We start from the raw sequence: 7857 nt of genomic DNA, 5'->3' as shown, positions 1-7857 counted from the left end.
ACGATCAACACTTTGTAGTGAACAATTGGACACTTTAATGGGAATAAAGATAATGATTGCTTATGAGATACAGGGAAAGGAAGAGTGTCATTTAATTCAGTCTATATGATTGACATCAACCAGATTTGAATTTATATCAATTAATATCAAATAATAAAGTCTGTTTTTAATGACCTTTTACAATGATAATCTGTTTCTGAGGCCTTACTTGCACTTTACAATGTTGGATATCAAACATCTGGTAATGAATGCAACAGGGTCCATAAAGCTCTAAGCCTCCTGTTTATGTAAACAGTTTATGTATGCAATAACTCTCGAATCTTTTTATTCTTATTGGAGATGATACCCCACTTAGACACCTGTCTTTTCTACCTGCAACAATCGCTGTCCCCAGATCAATAAGGGCTAATAGGACAGTTTTCACCCAGACAGGCTGTTTATACCATCATTTACATACATCTGAATCAATTTGCCTTTGATTGGTATATAACGAGCGTTTAGTCTGTGCCCTGCGATTCTTCATCACATTCCTAATGATATTGTAAATGTTTGTTGTTCACAATTTGTTTGTTAGAACCAATATAGATGAGACAGACCTGATAACAATAGCGAGGTATTTCTGTTGGTTCACACTTTCAGACAAATATCATTAATCTTTTAAATGCCAGGATTTACATAATGATATTGGCCATTTTATCGGTATAGATTGAGATTTCCAGATTGTGTCATGTCAATGCGCAATGTCATCTGAGAAATCCGTACAAAAAAATTGTGTATTGAATTTCTGACGCAGTTGTACTGGGTGGCAAAAGCGAAAGCTATATGTCGTAAAATTGTCGTTTCTATACAAAAGCTTTTCGGGTTTAGATTTTGAATTGCACAGTTGATCGCTTTAGGGTCGATAAGTTTTAAAAGGTCAAAGGTGAATTAGGTAACAAGTGCACTTGGTGTGCTGATGTTTGTGTAAGATAACGGTGAATGGTATTAGATAATAGACGCCTGTTGATTGTCACATTATAGGTGTAACATACCTCAACATTCTTATCAGGCGAGTTGATGCTCCAAACTTATATCTTATCAAAGTATCAAAAGGTTTTTTTTTTTTTTTTTTGTAGTTTTTTTCCATTTCTTTAAAATAATTTTTAGTTAAAGAATCTCCAAATGAAGTTTCAGTGATTTCATTGTATCCCTGGTCAATACTTGCCGCAATAAACTTCTTGGCTATAGGTAGAATTTCTCGTAAGTGATTGCATGGTTGAGCATCAGACTATTAATCCAGAGGTCCTGAGTTCAATCTCTGGCGGAGGCAGTGATTAAATCAACAGTGATATAAATCCTGCGCTCTGCTGCATTATGATCAAATTTAATTTGATAAGTGGTAGAGTAACGTCAGACAACTATAGGGCCATCAACCACCAATAATCTGGCCCCAAAATAGGAGAATAGTATTTTTTCTTGTGGAGAATTTGATTGGCTGGTTGATTGATTGGGCTTATAGTGTTCCATTAAGATCAAAGGTCATTAAACATTTAAGCATGACATCTCCTGTATGTGATGTGCTGCGTGTAAGAATGTCTCTTTGTATTTTGGAAAACTTAATGTATGCCCTGAATCTCACTGAAGCATGCCGCGAAGAAAAGGCAATTAATAATTAACATGCTATTATTTTCAATATTTGATTGAATTTATGCAAAGGAAAAATGCCATTGAGATACGACTGTTCCGTTAACTTAATTGGGGATTCTAAATTTGTCATCACAATTAAGACAACAATTTTAAGAATCTGTTGATTTTCTATGAAAAGGTAAAGGTCAAAGTTTTTCAGCTTGCACCTTAGGTTGATAATCCAAGAAATCAATTCTCAAATTCACCTTTCAAACTTCAGAGGTCAAGGTCATGCAAGTATCTATTGTTTTCTGGATATTGATTGAATTGTATACATGTGGCATATCTGATGGAAGTCTGAATAAAAAAATTTCTATTGCCTATGGGTTAAATACCAAAAGACTTTGATATGCTTTGGTATTACCTTGCTGTCTTTATTTGTGTATGCCATAATGGGGTAAAACACTTTCTTACTAAGGAGTGTCTGAATACCTGGTTACAATGGATCTTAAAGTTAATATTATATCCAGTATGTCATATATTGTAAAGCTGTCAATGTTAAGGTAATTAAACCTAATCATTGCGATTATTACATTGTATACTGGGCCAATTACCAAGTAATGTATGTGTTTTCGATAATGTAACAAAAATGATGTCATTTTGTAAAAGATATTAATATTGCTTCACTGGAATTCTTTTTAAAAGTCGTATCTTTTGATCGCAGGTGTGAACGTCACAACCCCTAGCCATTTTATCGTGATGATTTATGGGAAGGTAAAAACACCCAAGATCCTTGTAGTTTGCCATAAACGGTATACATGGTAAAAACAACAGTGATATGTAATAAAAACTACTTGCTTGATATACAGTTCCTGTTTACAAAATATAAATTCTTATCTGTAAAACTTCCAAGGGTGTAATCAGAGACTCATGTATGGGGTAGATCAGACAGGGAATATATAAATAAAATGTTTTGAAGTAGCAATTTGTAACTTTGATTATGAACCGTTATATATCTATAATGGTGTATTTTACTCCTATATGAATAGGTCAGTGAGAGGATAGAAGTTCATATAAGTTTGTGTAAATACAGGGAAGAAAATATGGCAAATAGACCGCTTAGTGGGGTTCAAACCCTGGACCTACTGGAACCCTGGCTGGCTTATATATAGCCATGCAGCGCTCTAATGATTGAGCTGCCTATGGTCACTGATGATCGATCAACCATCCCAGTCCAGTTTTGATGCTCTCTGGCCTCCCAGGTCCATCAAGGGTCCTTTCTCAAGGTCTTCACCTTCTTACTAAGTAAAGACACACAAATCCCTTAACTATTCCATGATCATGTGTATAGTCATGTTCATATAAGTTCAATTGGGAGAGTCTTGATACTTTTTAGGTTACCATAGGCGAAGTCTCCAGTTATCTATTCTAATCACCTTTTGTCGAAACAAACTTAAGTCAAATACTGACTTAAGTCATAAATTTTCATATAAGTTACATAAAGAGAAAAACTTAAGTTTAGACTTAAGTCTGCACTTTTGTTTCGAGAAATCGGGGCCTAATCACCTTTTGACCATCCTGCATGTTTATCACCTCTATACCAACTGACCTTAAGAATCCTGTTAAACATGAAACTAGACAAATTGATTTTTACAGTTTACCCCAGGTCTTTAATTTTTCCCATAAATTGAGTAGTGTATGGCCTGGGTTTTGTTATGATGCAGTGAAATAGCAAAGTAAAGTGGTTTATGTTATATTTCACCCCTTCACCTGACGTTCACCCTAGAAACCTGTCACTTGTCCTAAGTTACAGCAGTGAAAAATACTGGTCACATCACAAACATGGCCATGCTTCTATGATCATATCTGTAATATGTTGAATACAGTGTGGTAGAGACTATACAATTTTGAAGGGTATATTCTAATTGTCATCAATGTATTTTGCAATAAACTGCTTTGCACAGCTGCATGACCTTGAACTTTGACCCAGTGAAGAAAGGTCAGTGGTGAACTTGCCTCCTTAAACATTGTTCACTGATTCCTAAGCATCTGATATACCAAAACTGTAGATAAATTTGAAGAAAATAAAAATTGGTATCCATTCATCGTATATCAAAAGCCTGTAATATAATACAGAATTTGATGTTGTGATAGATATGTTTTCCTCATGTTTTTCTACGTTGTCCTGTTTCATTGAGTGAAGATGAATGAAAGTCTACTCCATTGAGGACCAAACATCATTCACAAACTCAACACAAACGAAATTGCTTTAAAAAGGTTGAAGGATATATATATTAATACTTAGTGGTTACCAGAGGATAAGCCTACCCTGGGACGTCTCTCATCACACCGTGAATGACAATAAATACTATCCTGCTGTAAAGGGGTTGATGGATTCGGCAACCAAACAAAATTCAATTTCTATTTTAGTAGCTGTTTTTTATTATGGTAAGCTACACAAAAAGGGGTATTACTTCATTGAGATTCTAGTACAATTTTTGTTTTTGTTGTAGGTCTATGGTATAAATATTGGCTAACTTTCTTTGGTTGTCATAATGCATAGACGCTAGGTTATTTGTTATTCATTTAAATTTCAGATTATAAAAATATGAAAAGCATGACTCGAAAAAATGGGAATAAGCTAGGAGAAATTGAATTATGTGTTGATTTTGTTTTTCTTTTATTCTAGTTCAATAAAAACTAAATGGAAATATAAAGATGTTGAAAACTGTTTACCTGAGTGTATTATCTGAGTATACCTGAATACACCTGAGCCAGGTGATCGTTAAGTCTGCGAGTTATTAACCTCTGACTAGGTGAGATGGGCTGAGGTGAGCTCAGCTACAGAACTCAAACACACATCACTCAATCATAGTGTCACCGACATTTCTAAACACCAATTTCAATGTAAAAATGATCATAATACCCGCACCTATAGGGTAGATAAAACTTGTGTGAAAGCTGATTTAAGATTCTTTTGAAGACTTGAAAAAAGGTTATACAAATTACTACTGACTGCATGCTTTCATCTTCAATACTTATAGTGTAGTTATATGGAATAAAAAACTATATTCTTGATCGAATTAGGGATGTCAGCGGTATACTACTTTAAAAACAAATTTTTCTCCCTTTATATAGATGATAGCTTCAAATGGATGGAGAATGATTTTAGGTCATGATTTAGATGTGTACAGTACTGCATTGTTCTCTCGTTAACAATTCTACATTTTAAATCAACCAAATTCATTGAAATTTAATTTGCAGACACCTTCCACAGTCAAAATCAATGTATAAGTCCATCAAAATTATTAAGGATATGGTCCCTATACTCCCAGGGGTCTTTTAGGACATGCAGATCCAAAAGCGATAACATGATGGTTAAAATTCAGAAATCTTCTTCTTAACACTCTGAGATATGATATGTAAACATGCAATTGATAGAATCCCATAGTTTTCATAGGTTGAAGGGGTTTCAAGGTCCTGTACCAAAATAATGAATTAAAAGATCCTTCATAGTGACATTTACCAAAGTCATTGTGACCTCCTGTACCGTATTTCACTGGCCCACCTAGAAAAGAAATAAATTTCAAAAGTTCAAAAGGGAAAAGGTCAAAAGTGGAAGTGGTGGTTAGAGGGGAGGGTGCGCAGTTTTAATTAGGACTTAAACAATGAAAATGTGAATAACCTGAGCTTATGTCATGGCGCGGCGTCCGTCCGTCCGTCAACATTTCCTTTAAATCGCTACTAGTCATAGAGTTCTGCATGGATTGTAACCATATTTGACCACAAACATCCTTGGGGAAGGCGAACAGAACTTGTATAAGTTTTGGCTCTGACCCCCCGGGGCAGGAGGGGCGGGGCCCAATAGGGGAAATAGAGGTAAATCCTATAAATCGCTACTTGTCCTAGAGTTCTGCATGGATTGTAACCAAATTTGGCCACAAACATCCTTGGGGGAAGGGGAACAGAACTTGTATAAATTTTGGCTCTGACCCCCGGGGGCAGGAGGGGCGGGGCCCAATAGGGGAAATAGAGGTAAATCCTATAAATCGCTACTTGTCCTAGAGTTCTGCATGGATTGTAACCAAATTTGGCCACAAACATCCTTGGGGGAAGGGGAACAGAACTTGTATAAATTTTGGCTCTGACCCCCTGGGGGCAGGAGGGGCGGGGCCCAATAGGGGAAAAAGAGGTAAATCCTATAAATCGCTACTTGTCCTAGAGTTCTGCATGGATTGTGACCAAATTTGACCACAAACATCCAGGGGGGGAAGGGGAACAGAACTTGTATAAATTTAGGCTCTGACCCCCTGGGGGCAGGAGGGGCGGGGCCCAATAGGGGAAAAAGAGGTAAATCCTATAAATCGCTACTTGTCCTAGAGTTCTGCATGGATTGTGACCAAATTTGACCACAAACATCCAGGGGGGAAGGGGAACAGAACTTGTATAAATTTTGGCTCAGACCCCCCAGGGAGCAGGAGGGGTGGCGCCCAATAGGAGAATTAGAGGTAAATATTCGAATTCCTTCAGAAAAGAAACAATGAACCTGTATTTAGAACATTACTTGGTATTACAAACCAGGTGAGCGATACAGGCCCTCTGGGCCTCTTGTATTCATGTCTTGTAGCAATAAAAAGCACTTGATCCGACTGACTCATGCCGTCAATCATGTGGGTTGCAGATTCTCTTTGATCAGTTTCATAGCATGCATGTTTGTAATTTTTACAGTAAGCATGAAATGTAAACATAAGTAAACATGTAATAACCAGTATTTATGTTACCTGTCTGGGTATTATAACAATATTTGTTGATATGCACCATAGATGTGAAAATGTTAATACTATAATTGATACAATGACAGTGCTACTTTCATTTTACATGCACTTTGTGTGATAATTAGTGCACACTTGTGCATTAGACCTTGATAATCATTAACTGTAGGTATTATCTGGGTGTTCATTCTAAGCCCATCCCTTGTGCAGAAATGGATTTTACATGGAGGCGAGGGCATTTATAACTAATTATTACAATCATTTCCAGTTTGTTTTACATACATGTATATGCATGAACATGGTTGACTACATTTTACACATCATTTCTATATTTTCATAATCTTGATTGCGCCATCTGATCACATGATCTACTGACTATATATAGATATTAAGTTTTTGATATAAAAATACTGTTTTTAGGAAAATTCCCCCTGTAGATATTAACACATTGTCTACAACCACAACTGGTGGGGCAGTTCAATCGACAGGACTACTTTGTGAAGTAATGTTGGTGTTTTTTTACAATTCTTTCCGACTTTCTTCTACGGTAACCTAGCTGGCAAGTCTTTAAATGATCGTGTCTAGGATCTCTGCCAAACTCAATCCTAAAACCACTATTGAAGTACCAAATTTCTTTAAGGTATGCTACTGTCGTAGTACTGACAATGAGCCCCACCCCCTACCCTAGAAATAACTTAATGAATATTGAACGTTCAGGGGTCTTATTACTGAATGTAGGTCTGTTGAGAAACGATAAGGAAGAAGTGTCATAACATATTGCTCCTGTCGGCAGAGCGATTGAACAGTTTTCCAGGGGCCGCAGGTTTGAGTTTGGCTGGTGGCGCACTACTATCGCCGTGTTGCATTTCTTTAGATTGAACGTCTTGCTGTAAACTGTAACATAAAACTAAAATTATATTTACATGCACCTATCTCTTAGACATATGGCACAGGTTAATGTTTCATGTAACCTTGTGTTCTGTATTATTTGTTTTTGTTAGCTATATACAGTTTGTTTGTTGTATGATAATACAGTAGTGTTTTAGATTGTTATAATGTCTAGTCATTACAAAACCTTATGCCACCTCATTGTACAGTTATTTTTTAAACATTTACAAGTAAGAGCCCTTGTTCATTGACATTAAGCTTATAAAACGAACTTGTAAGATGACCCAATGACATTGACTCCAAAAGGCATGGGCAAGCACATACTTTGCAAGCAATCCAATATTTATGACCATGCATGGTCCACGTTATCAACCTTTTATTTAAACAGACTTTGGTGTATATTTATTGTATTTTTCTTGATTTATATTTGAATTGTAAGTCACACTTCCCCTTCTCTACCCAATAATTTAAACCTTTGTCCCAATTTTTTTTAGCCCACCATCATCAGATGGTGGGCTATTCAAATCGCCTTTCGTCCGTGGTCCGTCGTCCGTCCGTCCTTCCGTCCGTCCGTCCGTCCTTCCGTCCGTCC

Source organism: Argopecten irradians, chromosome 8 (assembly GCF_041381155.1).
Source record: "Argopecten irradians isolate NY chromosome 8, Ai_NY, whole genome shotgun sequence".
NCBI lineage: Eukaryota > Metazoa > Mollusca > Bivalvia > Pectinida > Pectinidae > Argopecten > Argopecten irradians.
This window is presented reverse-complemented; position numbering follows the sequence as displayed.